A 19,272-nucleotide genomic window follows, 5' to 3' on the forward strand; every position below is an offset into this window, starting at 1 on the left:
TCAAACTAACTTGCTTTTGTTTTAAAGTCATCTTCAGTACTGACTTTAGCAAGCTTTACAGTTGACGACGGCACGGAGCTTAGAGGAAGGTATGGGAATTAATATCTAGGTGGAACGACACGAAAAGCAAAACGCTGGCCGGAACAGTCACCGGCAGCAAAGTGTCGAGCCGTCAGGTTGTCCATCGGACTGAACGAGACATGCGGACGCGGATATTACTTACAATGACATCCTTAACGACTGGGGTTCGATCCACGACGGCACTGCTGGTGCATACGGGACGTAAAGCGTTTCGCACTGCTCTAGATTCATTTGTAGAATAAAGAAGTGCCAAAGCTCAGATTGACTTACCTTATTCAAATAGAATACCGATGAGGTGCTGCCGCAGTCTTTTATACCGTTTGTCATTTTTTGCTCTTGTTTCATTCAGCATACCCGCTATAACATGCTAGGTTTATTTAATGGGTCCGCCATTAGGGGACAGAACTTTTGCTGGCTAATGGGTTTTAATAATAATATTACCAACAAAGCTAATATTCCACATAAAGGTAAACCACGTATGAAAAGAAGAATCGTAAGATATTGTGCTTTTTTCCGACGTCTTGATAATTTTTTTTATTGCGCTTTCCTAAGGGAGCAAAAGACTGCAGACTCCATAACTGTGTCAGCTGCAATTTAGTTGCTGTTTTTCGTTTAGAAAACATGAAGCCAGAGCCTCCTACTTTCAACTTACCTCGAGCATGTGTAGAATGACATCAAACTAACTTGCTTTTGTTTTAAAGTCATCTTCAGTACTGACTTTGGCAAGCTTTGCAGTTGACGAAGGCACGGAGATTAGAGGAAAGTATGGGAATTAATATCTAGGTGGAACGACACGAAAGGCAAAGCGCTGTCTGGAACAGTCACCGGCAGCAAAGTGACGAGCCGTCAGGTTGTCCATCGGACTGAACGAGACATGCGGACGCGGATGATACTTACAATGACATCCTTAACGACTGGGGTTCGATCCACGACAGGAGTGCTGGTGCATACGGGACGTAAAGCGTTTCGCACTGCTCTAGATTGATATTTAGAAATAAGAAGAGCCAAAGTTCAGATTGACTTACCTTATTCAAATAGAATACCGATAAGGTGCTGCCGCAGTCTTTTATACCGTTTGTCATTTTTTGCTCTTGTTTCATTCAGCATACCCGCTATAACATGCTAGGTTTATTTAATGGGTCCGCCATTAGGGGACAGAACTTTTTTTGGCTAATGGGTTTTAATAACAATATTACCAACAAAGCTAATATTCCACATAAAGGTAAACCACGTATGAAAGGAAGAATCGTAAGATATTGTGCTCTTTTCCGTTTTCTTGATAGTTTTTTTTATTGCGCTTTCCTAAGGGAGCAAAACACTGCAGACTCCATAACTGTGTCAGCTGCAATTTAGTTGCTGTTTTTCGTTGAGAAAACATGAAGCCAGAGCCTCCTACTTTCAACTTACCTCGAGCATGTGTAGAATGACATCAAACTAACTTGCTTTTGTTTTAAAGTCATCTTCAGTACTGACTTTGGCAAGCTTTACAGTTGACGACGGCACGGAGCTTAGAGGAAGGTATGGGAATTAATATCTAGGTGGCACGACACGAAAAGCAAAGCGCTGGCCGGAACAATCACCGGCAGCAAAGTGATGAGCCGTCAGGTTGTCCATCGGACTGAACGAGACATGCGGACGCGGATAATACTTACAATGACATCCTTAACGACTGGGGTTCGATCCACGACAGGAGTGCTGGTGCATACGGGACGTAAAGCGTTTCGCACTGCTCTAGATTGATATTTAGAAATAAGAAGAGCCAAAGCTCAGATTGACTTACCTTATTCAAATAGAATACCGATAAGGTGCTGCCGCAGTCTTTTATACCGTTTGTCATTTTTTGCTCTTGTTTCATTCAGCATACCCGCTATAACATGCTAGGTTTATTTAATGGGTCCGCCACTAGGGAACAGAACTTTTGCTGGCTAATGGGTTTCAATAACAATATTACCAACAAAGCTAATATTCCACATAAAGGTAAACCACGTATGAAAGGAAGAATTGTAAGATATTGTGCTCTTTTCCGTCTTCTTGATAATTTTTTTTATTGCGCTTTCCTAAGGGAGCAAAACACTGCAGACTCCATAACTGTGTCAGCTGCAATTTAGTTGCTGTTTTTCGTTGAGAAAACATGAAGCCAGAGCCTCCTACTTTCAACTTACATCGAGCATGTGTAGAATGACATCAAACTAACTTGCTTTTGTTTTAAAGTCATCTTCAGTACTGACTCTGGCAAGCTTTGCAGTTGACGACGAAACTGAGATTAGAGGAAGGTATGGGAAATAATATTTTGGTGGCACGACACGAAAGGCAAAGCGCTGTACGGAACAGTCACCGGCAGCAAAGTGACGAGCCGTCAAGGGGTCCATCGGACTGAACGAGACATGCGGACGCGGATGATACTTACAATGACATCCTTAACGACTGGGGTTCGATCCACGACGGCACTGCTGGTGCATACGGGACGTAAAGCGTTTCGCACTGCTCTAGATTCATTTGTAGAAAAAAGAAGAGCCAAAGCTCAGATTGACTTACCTTATTCAAATAGAATACCGATAAGGTGCTACCGCAGTCTTTTATACCGTTTGTCATTTTTTGCTCTTGTTTCATTCAGCATAGCCGCTATAACATGCTAGGTTTATTTAATGGGTCCGCCATTAGGGGACAGAACTTTTTTTGGCTAATGGGTTTTAATAACAATATTACCAACAAAGCTAATATTCCACATAAAGGTAAACCACGTATGAAAGGAAGAATCGTAAGATATTGTGCTCTTTTCCGTTTTCTTGATAGTTTTTTTTATTGCGCTTTCCTAAGGGAGCAAAACACTGCAGACTCCATAACTGTGTCAGCTGCAATTTAGTTGCTGTTTTTCGTTGAGAAAACATGAAGCCAGAGCCTCCTACTTTCAACTTACCTCGAGCATGTGTAGAATGACATCAAACTAACTTGCTTTTGTTTTAAAGTCATCTTCAGTACTGACTTTGGCAAGCTTTACAGTTGACGACGGCACGGAGCTTAGAGGAAGGTATGGGAATTAATATCTAGGTGGCACGACACGAAAGGCAAAGCGCTGGCCGGAACAATCACCGGCAGCAAAGTGATGAGCCGTCAGGTTGTCCATCGGACTGAACGAGACATGCGGACGCGGATAATACTTACAATGACATCCTTAACGACTGGGGTTCGATCTACGACAGGACTGCTGGTGCATACGGGACGTAAAGCGTTTCGCACTGCTCTAGATTCATTTGTAGAAAAAAGAAAAGCCAAAGCTCAGATTGACTTACCTTATTCAAATAGAATACCGATAAGGTGCTGCCGCAGTCTTTTATACCGTTTGTCATTTTTTGCTCTTGTTTCATTCAGCATACCCGCTATAATATGCTAGGTTTATTTAATGGGTCCGCCACTAGGGGACAGAACTTTTGCTGGCTAATGGGTTTCAATAACAATATTACCAACAAAGCTAATATTCCACATAAAGGTAAACCACGTATCAAAGGAAGAATCGTAAGATATTGTGCTCTTTTCCGACGTCTTGATAATTTTTTTTATTGCGCTTTCCTAAGGGAGCAAAACACTGCAGACTCCATAACTGTGTCAGCTGCAATTTAGTTGCTGTTTTTCGTTGAGAAAACATGAAGCCAGAGCCTCCTACTTTCAACTAACCTCGAGCATGTGTAGAATGACATCAAACTAACTTGCTTTTGTTTTAAAGTCATCTTCAGTACTGACTTTGGCAAGCTTTACAGTTGACGACGGCACGGAGCTTAGAGGAAGGTATGGGAATTAATATCTAGGTGGAACGACACGAAAAGCAAAGCGCTGGCCGGAACAGTCACCGGCAGCAAAGTGACGAGCCGTCAAGGGGTCCATCGGACTGAACGAGACATGCGGACGCGGATGATACTTACAATGACATCCTTAACGACTGGGGTTCGATCCACGACAGGACTGCTGGTGCATACGGGACGTAAAGCGTTTCGCACTGCTCTAGATTGATATTTAGAAATAAGAAGAGCCAAAGCTCAGATTGACTTACCTTATTCAAATAGAATACCGATAAGGTGCTGCCGCAGTCTTTTATACCGTTTGTCATTTTTTGCTCTTGTTTCATTCAGCATTCCCGCTATAACATGCTAGGTTTATTTAATGGGTCCGCCACTAGGGAACAGAACTTTTGCTGGCTAATGGGTTTCAATAACAATATTACCAACAAAGCTAATATTCCACATAAAGGTAAACCACGTATGAAAGGAAGAATTGTAAGATATTGTGCTCTTTTCCGACGTCTTGATAATTTTTTTTATTGCGCTTTCCTAAGGGAGCAAAACACTGCAGACTCCATAACTGTGTCAGCTGCAATTTAGTTGCTGTTTTTCGTTGAGAAAACATGAAGTCAGAGGCTCCTACTTTCAACTTACAACGAGCATGTGTAGAATGACATCAAACTAACTTGCTTTTGTTTTAAAGTCATCTTCAGTACTGACTCTGGCAAGCTTTGCAGTTGACGACGGAACTGAGATTAGAGGAAGTTATGGGAAATAATATTTTGGTGGCACGACACGAAAGGCAAAGCGCTGTACGGAACAGTCACCGGCAGCAAAGTGACGAGCCGCCAAGGGGTCCATCGGACTGAACGAGACATGCGGACGCGGATGATAATTACAATGACATCCTTAACGACTGGGGTTCGATCCACGACGGCACTGCTGGTGCATACGGGACGTAAAGCGTTTCGCACTGCTCTAGATTCATTTGTAGAAAAAAGAAAAGCCAAAGCTCAGATTGACTTACCTTATTCAAATAGAATACCGATAAGGTGCTGCCGCAGTCTTTTATACCGTTTGTCATTTTTTGCTCTTGTTTCATTCAGCATACCCGCTATAACATGCTAGGTTTATTTAATGGGTCCGCCATTAGGGGACAGAACTTTTTCTGGCTAATGGGTTTTAATAACAATATTACCAACAAAGCTAATATTCCACATAAAGGTAAACCACGTATGAAAGGAAGAATCGTAAGATATTGTGCTCTTTTCCGTCTTCTTGATAATTTTTTTTATTGCGCTTTCCTAAGGGAGCAAAACACTGCAGACTCCATAACTGTGTCAGCTGCAATTTAGTTGCTGTTTTTCGTTGAGAAAACATGAAGCCACAGCCTCCTACTTTCAACTTACCTCGAGCATGTGTAGAATGATATCAAACTAACTTGCTTTTATTTTAAAGTCATCTTCAGTACTGACTTTGGCAAGCTTTACAGTTGACGACGGCACGGAGCTTAGAGGAAGGTATGGGAATTAATATCTAGGTGGAACGACACGAAAGGCAAAACGCTGGCCGGAACAATCACCGGCAGCAAAGTGATGAGCCGTCAGGTTGTCCATCGGACTGAACGAGACATGCGGACGCGGATAATACTTACAATGACATCCTTAACGACTGGGGTTCGATCTACGACAGGACTGCTGGTGCATACGGGACGTAAAGCGTTTCGCACTGCTCTAGATTGATTTGTAGAAAAAAGAAGAGCCAAAGCTCAGATTGACTTACCTTATTCAAATAGAATACCGATAAGGTGCTGCCGCAGTCTTTTATACCGTTTGTCATTTTTTGCTCTTGTTTCATTCAGCATACCCGCTATAATATGCTAGGTTTATTTAATGGGTCCGCCACTAGGGGACAGAACTTTTGCTGGCTAATGGGTTTCAATAACAATATTACCAACAAAGCTAATATTCCACATAAAGGTAAACCACGTATAAAAGGAAGAATCGTAAGATATTGTGCTCTTTTCCGACGTCTTGATAATTTTTTTTATTGCGCTTTCCTAAGGGAGCAAAACACTGCAGACTCCATAACTGTGTCAGCTGCAATTTAGTTGCTGTTTTTCGTTGAGAAAACATGAAGCCAGAGCCTCCTACTTTCAACTTACCTCGAGCATGTGTAGAATGACATCAAACTAACTTGCTTTTGTTTTAAAGTCATCTTCAGTACTGACTCTGGCAAGCTTTGCAGTTGACGACGGCACGGAGATTAGAGGAAGTTATGGGAAATAATTACTAGGTTGCACGACACGAAAGGCAAAGCGCTGGCCGGAACAGTCACCGGCAGCAAAGTGACGAGCCGTCAAGGGGTCCATCGGACTGAACGAGACATGCGGACGCGGATGATACTTACAATGACATCCTTAACGACTGGGGTTCGATCCACGACGGCACTGCTGGTGCATACGGGACGTAAAGCGTTTCGCACTGCTCTAGATTCATTTGTAGAAAAAAGAAAAGCCAAAGCTCAGATTGACTTACCTTATTCAAATAGAATACCGATAAGGTGCTGCCGCAGTCTTTTATACCGTTTGTCATTTTTTGCTCTTGTTTCATTCAGCATACCCGCTATAACATGCTAGGTTTATTTAATGGGTCCGCCATTAGGGGACAGAACTTTTTCTGGCTAATGTGTTTTAATAACAATATTACCAACAAAGCTAATATTCCACATAAAGGTAAACCACGTATGAAAGGAAGAATCGTAAGATATTGTGCTCTTTTCCGTCTTCTTGATAATTTTTTTTATTGCGCTTTCCTAAAGGAGCAAAACACTGCAGACTCCATAACTGTGTCAGCTGCAATTTAGTTGCTGTTTTTCGTTGAGAAAACATGAAGCCACAGCCTCCTACTTTCAACTTACATCGAGCATGTGTAGAATGATATCAAACTAACTTGCTTTTGTTTTAAAGTCATCTTCAGTACTGACTTTGGCAAGCTTTACAGTTGACGACGGCACGGAGCTTAGAGGAAGGTATGGGAATTAATATCTAGGTGGAACGACACGAAAAGCAAAGCGCTGGCCGGAACAGTCACCGGCAGCAAAGTGATGATCCGTCAGGTTGTCCATCGGACTGAACGAGACATGCGGACGCGGATAATACTTACAATGACATCCTTAACGACTGGGGTTCGATCCACGACAGGACTGCTGGTGCATACGGGACGTAAAGCGTTTCGCACTGCTCTTGATTCATTTGTAGAAAAAAGAAGAGCCAAAGCTCAGATTGACTTACCTTATTCAAATAGAATACCGATAAGGTGCTGCCGCAGACTTTTATACCGTTTGTCATTTTTTGCTCTTGTTTCATTCAGCATACCCGCTATAACATGCTAGGTTTATTTAATGGGTCCGCCATTAGGGGACAGAACTTTTGCTGGCTAATGGGTTTTAATAACAGTATTACCAACAAAGCTAATATTCCACATAAAGTTAAACCACGTACGAAAGTAAGAATCGTAAGATATTGTGCTCTTTTCCGACGTCTTGATAATTTTTTTTATTGCGCTTTCCTAAGGGAGCAAAACACTGCAGACTCCATAACTGTGTCAGCTGCAATTTAGATGCTGTTTTTCGTTGAGAAAACATGAAGCCAGAGCCTCCTACTTTCAACTTACATCGAGCATGTGTAGAATGACATCAAACTAACTTGCTTTTGTTTTAAAGTCATCTTCAGTACTGACTTTGGCAAGCTTTGCAGTTGATGAAGGCACGGAGATTAGAGGAAGGTATGGGAATTAATATCTAGGTGGAACGACACGAAAAGCAAAGCGCTGTCTGGAACAGTCACCGGCAGCAAAGTGACGAGCCGTCAGGTTGTCCATCGGACTGAACGAGACATGCGGACGCGGATGATACTTACAATGACATCCTTAACGACTGGGGTTCGATCTACGACAGGACTGCTGGTGCATACGGGACGTAAAGTGTTTTGCACTGCTCTAGATTGATTTGTAGAAAAATAATAGCCAAAGCTCAGATTGACTTACCTTATTCAAATAGAATACTGATAAGGTGCTGCCGCAGTCTTTTATACCGTTTGTCATTTTTTGCTCTTGTTTCAATCAGCATACCCGCTATAACATGCTAGGTTTATTTAATGGGTCCGCCATTAGGGGACAGAACTTTTTCTGGCTAATGGGTTTTAATAACAATATTACCAACAAAGCTAATATTCCACATAATGGTAAACCACGTATGAAAGGAAGAATCGTAAGATATTGTGCTCTTTTCCGACGTCTTGATAATATTTTTTATTGCGCTTTCCTAAGGGAGCAAAACACTGCAGACTCCATAATTGTGTCAGCTGCAATTTAGTTGATGTTTTTCGTTGAGAAAACATGAAGCCAGAGCCTCCTACTTTCAACTTACCTCGAGCATGTGTAGAATGACATCAAACTAACTTGCTTTTGTTTTAAAGTCATCTTCAGTACTGACTTTAGCAAGCTTTACAGTTGACGACGGCACGGAGCTTAGAGGAAGGTATGGGAATTAATATCTAGGTGGAACGACACGAAAAGGCAAAGCGCTGGCCGGAACAGTCACCAGCAGCAAAGTGTCGAGCCGTCAGGTTGTCCATCGGACTGAACGAGACATGCGGACGCGGATATTACTTACAATGACATCCTTAACGACTGGGGTTCGATCCACGACGGCACTGCTGGTGCATACGGGACGTAAAGCGTTTCGCACTGCTCTAGATTGATTTGTAGAATAAAGAAGAGCCAAAGCTCAGATTGACTTACCTTATTCAAATAGAATACCGATGAGGTGCTGCCGCAGTCTTTTATACCGTTTGTCATTTTTTGTTCTTGTTTCATTCAGCATACCCGCTATAACATGCTAGGTTTATTTAATCGGTCCGCCATTAGGGGACAGAACTTTTGCTGGCTAATGGGTTTTAATAATATTATTACCAACAAAGCTAATATTCCACATAAAGGTAAACCACGTATGAAAGGAAGAATCGTAAGATATTGTGCTTTTTTCCGACGTCTTGATAATTTTTTTTATTGCGCTTTCCTAAGGGAGCAAAAGACTGCAGACTCCATAACTGTGTCAGCTACAATTTAGTTGCTGTTTTTCGTTTAGAAAACATGAAGCCAGAGCCTCCTACTTTCAACTTACCTCGAGCATGTGTAGAATGACATCAAACTAACTTGCTTTTGTTTTAAAGTCATCTTCAGTACTGACTTTGGCAAGCTTTGCAGTTGACGAAGGCACGGAGATTAGAGGAAAGTATGGGAATTAATATCTAGGTGGAACGACACGAAAAGCAAAGCGCTGTCTGGAACAGTCACCGGCAGCAAAGTGACGAGCCGTCAGGTTGTCCATCGGACTGAACGAGACAAGCGGACGCGGATGATACTTACAATGACATCCTTAACGACTGGGGTTCGATCCACGACAGGACTGCTGGTGCATACGGGACGTAAAGCGTTTCGCACTGCTCTAGATTGATTTGTAGAAAAAAGAATAGCCAAAGTTCAGATTGACTTACCTTATTCAAATAGAATACTGATAAGGTGCTGCCGCAGTCTTTTATACCGTTTGTCATTTTTTGCTCTTGTTTCATTCAGCATACCCGCTATAACATGCTAGGTTTATTTAATGGGTCCGCCATTAGGGAACAGAACTTTTTCTGGCTAATGGGTTTTAATAACAATATTACCAACAAAGCTAATATTCCACATAAAGGTAAACCACGTATGAAAGGAAGAATCGTAAGATATTGTGCTCTTTTCCGACGTCTTGATAATTTTTTTTATTGCGCTTTCCTAAGGGAGCAAAACACTGCAGACTCCATAACTGTGTCAGCTGCAATTTAGTTGCTGTTTTTCGTTGAGAAAACATGAAGCCACAGCCTCCTACTTTCAACTTACCTCGAGCATGTGTAGAAAGACATCAAACTAACTTGCTTTTGTTTTAAAGTCATCTTCAGTACTGACTTTAGCAAGCTTTACAGTTGACGACGGCACGGAGCTTAGAGGAAGGTATGGGAATTAATATCTAGGTGGAACGACACGAAAAGCAAAGCGCTGGCCGGAACAGTCACCGGCAGCAAAGTGTCGAGCCGTCAGGTTGTCCATCGGACTGAACGAGACATGCGGACGCGGATATTACTTACAATGACATCCTTAACGACTGGGGTTCGATCCACGACGGCACTGCTGGTGCATACGGGACGTAAAGCGTTTCGCACTGCTCTAGATTCATTTGTAGAATAAAGAAGTGCCAAAGCTCAGATTGACTTACCTTATTCAAATAGAATACCGATAAGGTGCTGCCGCAGTCTTTTATACCGTTTGTCATTTTTTGCTCTTGTTTCATTCAGCATACCCGCTATAACATGCTAGGTTTATTTAATGGGTCCGCCACTAGGGAACAGAACTTTTGCTGGCTAATGGGTTTCAATAACAATATTACCAACAAAGCTAATATTCCACATAAAGGTAAACCACGTATGTAAGGAAGAATTGTAAGATATTGTGCTCTTTTCCGACGTCTTGATAATTTTTTTTATTGCACTTTCCTAAGGGAGCAAAACACTGCAGACTCCATAACTGTGTCAGCTGCAATTTAGTTGCTGTTTTTCGTTGAGAAAACATGAAGCCAGAGCCTCCTACTTTCAACTTACATCGAGCATGTGTAGAATGACATCAAACTAACTTGCTTTTGTTTTAAAGTCATCTTCAGTACTGACTCTGGCAAGCTTTGCAGTTGACGACGGAACTGAGATTAGAGGAAGGTATGGGAAATAATATTTTGGTGGCACGACACGAAAGGCAAAGCGCTGTACGGAACAGTCACCGGCAACAAAGTGACGAGCCGTCAAGGGGTCCATCGGACTGAACGAGACATGCGGACGCGGATGATACTTACAATGACATCCTTAACGACTGGGGTTCGATCCACGACGGCACTGCTGGTGCATACGGGACGTAAAGCGTTTCGCACTGCTCTAGATTCATTTGTAGAAAAAAGAAGAGCCAAAGCTCAGATTGACTTACCTTATTCAAATAGAATACCGATAAGGTGCTGCCGCAGTCTTTAATACCGTTTGTCATTTTTTGCTCTTGTTTCATTCAGCATACCCGCTATAACATGCTAGGTTTATTTAATGGGTCCGCCATTAGGGGACAGAACTTTTTCTGGCTAATGGGTTTTAATAACAATATTACCAACAAAGCTAATATTCCACATAAAGGTAAACCACGTATGAAAGGAAGAATCGTAAGATATTGTGCTCTTTTCCGTCTTCTTGATAATTTTTTTTATGGCGCTTTCCTAAGGGAGCAAAACACTGCAGACTCCATAACTGTGTCAGCTGCAATTTAGTTGCTGTTTTTCGTTGAGAAAACATGAAGCCAGAGCCTCCTACTTTCAACTTACCTCGAGCATGTGTAGAATGACATCAAACTAACTTGCTTTTGTTTTAAAGTCATCTTCAGTACTGACTTTGGCAAGCTTTACAGTTGACGACGGCACGGAGCTTAGAGGAAGGTATGGGAATTAATATCTAGGTGGCACGACATGAAAGGCAAAGCGCTGGCCGGAACAATCACCGGCAGCAAAGTGATGAGCCGTCAGGTTGTCCATCGGACTGAACGAGACATGCGGACGCGGATAATACTTACAATGACATCCTTAACGACTGGGGTTCGATCTACGACAGGACTGCTGGTGCATACGGGACGTAAAGCGTTTCGCACTGCTCTAGATTGATTTGTAGAAAAAAGAAGAGCCAAAGCTCAGATTGACTTACCTTCTTCAAATAGAATACCGATAAGGTGCTGCCGCAGTCTTTTATACCGTTTGTCATTTTTTGCTCTTGTTTCATTCAGCATACCCGCTATAATATGCTAGGTTTATTTAATGGGTCCGCCACAAGGGGACAGAACTTTTGCTGGCTAATGGGTTTCAATAACAATATTACCAACAAAGCTAATATTCCACATAAAGGTAAACCACGTATGAAAGGAAGAATCGTAAGATATTGTGCTTTTTTCCGACGTCTTGATAATTTTTTTTATTGCGCTTTCCTAAGGGAGCAAAACACTGCAGACTCCATAACTGTGTCAGCTGCAATTTAGTTGCTGTTTTTCGTTGAGAAAACATGAATCCAGAGCCTCCTACTTTCAACTTACATCGAGCATGTGTAGAATGACATCAAACTAACTTGCTTTTGTTTTAAAGTCATCTTCAGTACTGACTCTGGCAAGCTTTGCAGTTGACGACGGAACTGAGATTAGAGGAAGTTATGGGAAATAATATTTTGGTGGCACGACACGAAAGGCAAAGCGCTGTACGGAACAGTCACCGGCAGCAAAGTGACGAGCCGCCAAGGGGTCCATCGGACTGAACGAGACATGCGGACGCGGATGATACTTACAATGACATCCTTAACGACTGGGGTTCGATCCACGACGGCACTGCTGGTGCATACGGGACGTAAAGCGTTTCGCACTGCTCTAGATTCATTTGTAGAAAAAAGAAAAGCCAAAGCTCAGATTGACTTACCTTATTCAAATAGAATACCGATAAGGTGCTGCCGCAGTCTTTTATACCGTTTGTCATTTTTTGCTCTTGTTTCATTCAGCATACCCGCTATAACATGCTAGGTTTATTTAATGGGTCCGCCATTAGGGGACAGAACTTTTTCTGGCTAATGGGTTTTAATAACAATATTACCAACAAAGCTAATATTCCACATAAAGGTAAACCACGTATGAAAGGAAGAATCGTAAGGTATTGTGCTCTTTTCCGTTTTCTTGATAATTTTTTTTATTGCGTTTTCCTAAGGGAGCAAAACACTGCAGACTCCATAACTGTGTCAGCTGCAATTTAGTTGCTGTTTTTCGTTGAGAAAACATGAAGCCAGAGCCTCCTACTTTCAACTTACCTCGAGCATGTGTAGAATGATATCAAACTAACTTGCTTTTGTTTTAAAGTCATCTTCAGTACTGACTTTGGCAAGCTTTACAGTTGACGACGGCACGGAGCTTAGAGGAAGGTATGGGAATTAATATCTAGGTGGAACGACACGAAAGGCAAAGCGCTGGCCGGAACAGTCACCGGCAGCAAAGTGATGAGCCGTCAGGTTGTTAATCGGACTGAACGAGACATGCGGACGCGGATGATACTTACAATGACATCCTTAACGACTGGGGTTCGATCTACGACAGGACTGCTGGTGCATACGGGACGTAAAGCGTTTCGCACTGCTCTAGATTCATTTGTAGAAATAAGAAGAGCCAAAGCTCAGATTGACTTACCTTATTCAAATAGAATACCGATAAGGTGCTGCCGCAGTCTTTTATACCGTTTGTCATTTTTTGCTCTTGTTTCATTCAGCATACCCGCTATAATATGCTAGGTTTATTTAATGGGTCCGCCACTAGGGGACAGAACTTTTGCTGGCTAATGGGTTTCAATAACAATATTAACAAAAAAGCTAATATTCCATATAATGGTAAACCACGTATGAAAGGAAGAATCGTAAGATATTGTGCTCTTTTCCGACGTCTTGATAATTTTTTTTATTGCGCTTTCCTAAGGGAGCAAAACACTGCAGACTCCATAACTGTGTCAGCTGCAATTTAGTTGCTGTTTTTCGTTGAGAAAACATAAAGCCAGATCCTCCTACTTTCAACTTACATCGAGCATGTGTAGAATGACATCAAACTAACTTGCTTTTGTTTTAAATTCATCTTCAGTACTGACTTTGGCAAGCTTTACAGTTGACGACGGCACGGAGCTTAGAGGAAGGTATGGGAATTAATATCTAGGTGGAACGACACGAAAGGCAAAGCGCTGTCCGGAACAGTCACCGGCAGCAAAGTGATGAGCTGTCAGGTTGTCCATCGGACTGAACGAGACATGCGGACGCGGATGATACTTACAATGACATCCTTAACGACTGGGGTTCGATCCACGACAGCACTGCTGGTGCATACGGGACGTAAAGCGTTTCGCACTGCTCTAGATTCATTTGTAGAAAAAAAGAAGAGCCAAAGCTCAGATTGACTTACCTTATTCAAATAGAATACCGATAAGGTGCTGCCGCAGTCTTTTATACCGTTTGTCATTTTTTGCTCTTGTTTCATTCAGCATACCCGCTATAACATGCTAGGTTTATTTAATGGGTCCACCATTAGGGGACAGAACTTTTTCTGGCTAATGGGTTTTAATAACAATATTACCAACAAAGCTAATAATCCACATAAAGGTAAACCACGTATGAAAGGAAGAATCGTAAGATATTGTGCTCTTTTCCGACGTCTTGATAATTTTTTTTATTGCGCTTTCCTAAGGGAGCAAAATACTGCAGACTCCATAACTGTGTCAGCTGCAATTTAGTTGCTGTTTTTCGTTGAGAAAACATAAAGCCAGATCCTCCTACTTTCAACTTACATCGAGCATGTGTAGAATGACATCAAACTAACTTGCTTTTGTTTTAAAGTCATCTTCAGTACTGACTTTGGCAAGCTTTACAGTTGACGACGGCACGGAGCTTAGGGGAAAGTATGGGAATTAATATCTAGGTGGAACGACACGAAAGGCAAAGCGCTGTCCGGAACAGTCACCGGCAGCAAAGTGATGAGCTGTCAGGTTGTCCATCGGACTGAACGAGACATGCGGACGCGGATGATACTTACAATGACATCCTTAACGACTGGGGTTCGATCCACGACGGCACTGCTGGTGCATACGGGACGTAAAGCGTTTCGCACTGCTCTAGATTCATTTGTAGAAAAAAGAAAAGCCAAAGCTCAGATTGACTTACCTTATTCAAATAGAATACCGATAAGGTGCTGCCGCAGTCTTTTATACCGTTTGTCATTTTTTGCTCTTGTTTCATTCAGCATACGCGCTATAACATGCTAGGTTTATTTAATGGGTCCGCCATTAGGGGACAGAACTTTTGCTGGCTAATGGGTTTCAATAACAATATTACCAACAAAGCTAATATTCCACATAAAGGTAAACCACGTATGAAAGGAAGAATCGTAAGATATTGTGCTTTTTTCCGACGTCTTGATAATTTTTTTTATTGCGCTTTCCTAAGGGAGCAAAACACTGCAGACTCCATAACTGTGTCAGCTGCAATTTAGTTGCTGTTTTTCGTTGAGAAAACATGAATCCAGAGCCTCCTACTTTCAACTTACCTCGAGCATGTGTAGAATGACATCAAACTAACTTGCTTTTGTTTTAAAGTCATCTTCAGTACTGACTTTGGCAAGCTTTACAGTTGACGACGGCACGGAGCTTAGAGGAAGGTATGGGAATTAATATCTAGGTGGAACGACACGAAAAGCAAAGCGCTGGCCGGAACAGTCACCGGCAGCAAAGTGACGAGCCGTCAAGGGGTCCATCGGACTGAACGAGACATGCGGACGCGGATGATACTTACAATGACATCCTTAACGACTGGGGTTCGATCCACGACAGGACTGCTGGTGCATACGGGACGTAAAGCGTTTCGCACTGCTCTAGATTGATATTTAGAAATAAGAAGAGCCAAAGCTCAGATTGACTTACCTTATTCAAATAGAATACCGATAAGGTGCTGCCGCAGTCTTTTATACCGTTTGTCATTTTTTGCTCTTGTTTCATTCAGCATACCCGCTATAACATGCTAGGTTTATTTAATGGGTCCGCCACTAGGGAACAGAACTTTTGCTGGCTAATGGGTTTCAATAACAATATTACCAACAAAGCTAATATTCCACATAAAGGTAAACCACGTATGAAAGGAAGAATTGTAAGATATTGTGCTCTTTTCCGACGTCTTGATAATTTTTTTTATTGCGCTTTCCTAAGGGAGCAAAACACTGCAGACTCCATAACTGTGTCAGCTGCAATTTAGTTGCTGTTTTTCGTTGAGAAAACATGAAGTCAGAGCCTCCTACTTTCAACTTACATCGAGCATGTGTAGAATGACATCAAACTAACTTGCTTTTGTTTTAAAGTCATCTTCAGTACTGACTCTGGCAAGCTTTGCAGTTGACGACGGAACTGAGATTAGAGGAAGTTATGGGAAATAATATTTTGGTGGCACGACACGAAAGGCAAAGCGCTGTACGGAACAGTCACCGGCAGCAAAGTGACGAGCCGCCAAGGGGTCCATCGGACTGAACGAGACATGCGGACGCGGATGATACTTACAATGACATCCTTAACGACTGGGGTTCGATCCACGACGGCACTGCTGGTGCATACGGGACGTAAAGCGTTTCGCACTGCTCTAGATTCATTTGTAGAAAAAAGAAAAGCCAAAGCTCAGATTGACTTACCTTATTCAAATAGAATACCGATAAGGTGCTGCCGCAGTCTTTTATACCGTTTGTCATTTTTTACTCTTGTTTCATTCAGCATACCCGCTATAACATGCTAGGTTTATTTAATGGGTCCGCCATTAGGGGACAGAACTTTTTCTGGCTAATGGGTTTTAATAACAATATTACCAACAAAGCTAATATTCCACATAAAGGTAAACCACGTATGAAAGGAAGAATCGTAAGGTATTGTGCTCTTTTCCGTTTTCTTGATAATTTTTTTTATTGCGTTTTCCTAAGGGAGCAAAACACTGCAGACTCCATAACTGTGTCAGCTGCAATTTAGTTGCTGTTTTTCGTTGAGAAAACATGAAGCCAGAGCCTCCTACTTTCAACTTACCTCGAGCATGTGTAGAATGATATCAAACTAACTTGCTTTTGTTTTAAAGTCATCTTCAGTACTGACTTTGGCAAGCTTTACAGTTGACGACGGCACGGAGCTTAGAGGAAGGTATGGGAATTAATATCTAGGTGGAACGACACGAAAGGCAAAGCGCTGGCCGGAACAGTCACCGGCAGCAAAGTGATGAGCTGTCAGGTTGTCCATCGGACTGAACGAGACATGCGGACGCGGATGATACTTACAATGACATCCTTAACGACTGGGGTTCGATCCACGACGGCACTGCTGGTGCATACGGGACGTAAAGCGTTTCGCACTGCTCTAGATTCATTTGTAGAAAAAAGAAAAGCCAAAGCTCAGATTGACTTACCTTATTCAAATAGAATACCGATAAGGTGCTGCCGCAGTCTTTTATACCGTTTGTCATTTTTTGCTCTTGTTTCATTCAGCATACGCGCTATAACATGCTAGGTTTATTTAATGGGTCCGCCATTAGGGGACAGAACTTTTTCTGGCTAATGGGTTTTAATAACAATATTACCAACAAAGCTAATATTCCACATAAAGGTAAACCACGTATGAAAGGAAGAATCGTAAGATATTGTGCTCTTTTCGGTCTTCTTGATAATTTTTTTTATTGCGCTTTCCTAAGGGAACAAAACACTGCAGACTCCATAACTGTGTCAGCTGCAATTTAGTTGCTGTTTTTCGTTGAGAAAACATGAAGCCACAGCCTCCTACTTTCAACTTACCTCGAGCATGTGTAGAATGATATCAAACTAACTTGCTTTTGTTTTAAAGTCATCTTCAGTACTGACTTTGGCAAGCTTTACAGTTGACGACGGCACGGAGCTTAGAGGAAGGTATGGGAATTAATATCTAGGTGGAACGACACGAAAGGCAAAGCGCTGGCCGGAACAGTCACCGGCAGCAAAGTGATGAGCTGTCAGGTTGTTAATCGGACTGAACGAGACATGCGGACGCGGATGATACTTACAATGACATCCTTAACGACTGGGGTTCGATCTACGACAGGACTGCTGGTGCATACGGAACGTCAAGCGTTTCGCACTGCTCTAGATTCATTTGTAGAAAAAAGAAGAGCCAAAGCTCAGATTGACTTACCTTATTCAAATAGAATACCGATAAGGTGCTGCCGCAGTCTTTTATACCGTTTGTCATTTTTTGCTCTTGTTTCATTCAGCATACCCGCTATAATATGCTAGGTTTATTTAATGGGTCCGCCACTAGGGGACAGAACTTTTGCTGGCTAATGGGTTTCAATAACAATATTAACAAAAAAGCTAATATTCCATATAATGGTAAACCACGTATGAAAGGAAGAATCGTAAGATATTGTGCTCTTTTCCGACGTCTTGATAATTTTTTTTATTGCGCTTTCCTAAGGGAGCAAAACACTGCAGACTCCATAACTGTGTCAGCTGCAATTTAGTTGCTGTTTTTCGTTGAGAAAACATAAAGCCAGATCCTCCTACTTTCAACTTACATCGAGCATGTGTAGAATGACATCAAACTAACTTGCTTTTGTTTTAAAGTCATCTTCAGTACTGACTTTGGCAAGCTTTACAGTTGACGACGGCACGGAGCTTAGAGGAAGGTATGGGAATTAATATCTAGGTGGAACGACACGAAAGGCAAAGCGCTGTCCGGAACAGTCACCGGCAGCAAAGTGATGAGCTGTCAGGTTGTCCATCGGACTGAACGAGACATGCGGACGCGGATGATACTTACAATGACATCCTTAACGACTGGGGTTCGATCCACGACGGCACTGCTGGTGCATACGGGACGTAAAGCGTTTCGCACTGCTCTAGATTCATTAGTAGAAAAAAGAAGAGCCAAAGCTCAGATTGACTTACCTTATTCAAATAGAATACCGATAAGGTGCTGCCGCAGTCTTTAATACCGTTTGTCATTTTTTGCTCTTGTTTCATTCAGCATACCCGCTATAACATGCTAGGTTTATTTAATGGGTCCGCCATTAGGGGACAGAACTTTTGCTGGCTAATGGGTTTTAATAACAATATTACCAACAAAGCTAATATTCCACATAAAGGTAAACCACGTATGAAAGGAAGAATCGTAAGATATTGTGCTCTTTTCCGTCTTCTTGATAATTTTTTTTATTGCGCTTTCCTAAGGGAACAAAACACTGCAGACTCCATAACTGTGTCAGCTGCAATTTAGTTGCTGTTTTTCGTTGAGAAAACATGAAGCCACAGCCTCCTACTTTCAACTTACCTCGAGCATGTGTAGAATGATATCAAACTAACTTGCTTTTGTTTTAAAGTCATCTTCAGTACTGACTTTGGCAAGCTTTACAGTTGACGACGGCACGGAGCTTAGAGGAAGGTATGGGAATTAATATCTAGGTGGAACGACACGAAAGGCAAAGCGCTGGCCGGAACAGTCACCGGCAGCAAAGTGATGAGCTGTCAGGTTGTTAATCGGACTGAACGAGACATGCGGACGCGGATGATACTTACAATGACATCCTTAACGACTGAGGTTCGATCTACGACAGGACTGCTGGTGCATACGGAACGTAAAGCGTTTCGCACTGCTCTAGATTCATTTGTAGAAAAAAGAAGAGCCAAAGCTCAGATTGACTTACCTTATTCAAATAGAATACCGATAAGGTGCTGCCGCAGTCTTTAAT

Source organism: Clavelina lepadiformis, chromosome 9 (genome assembly GCF_947623445.1).
Source record: "Clavelina lepadiformis chromosome 9, kaClaLepa1.1, whole genome shotgun sequence".
NCBI lineage: Eukaryota > Metazoa > Chordata > Ascidiacea > Aplousobranchia > Clavelinidae > Clavelina > Clavelina lepadiformis.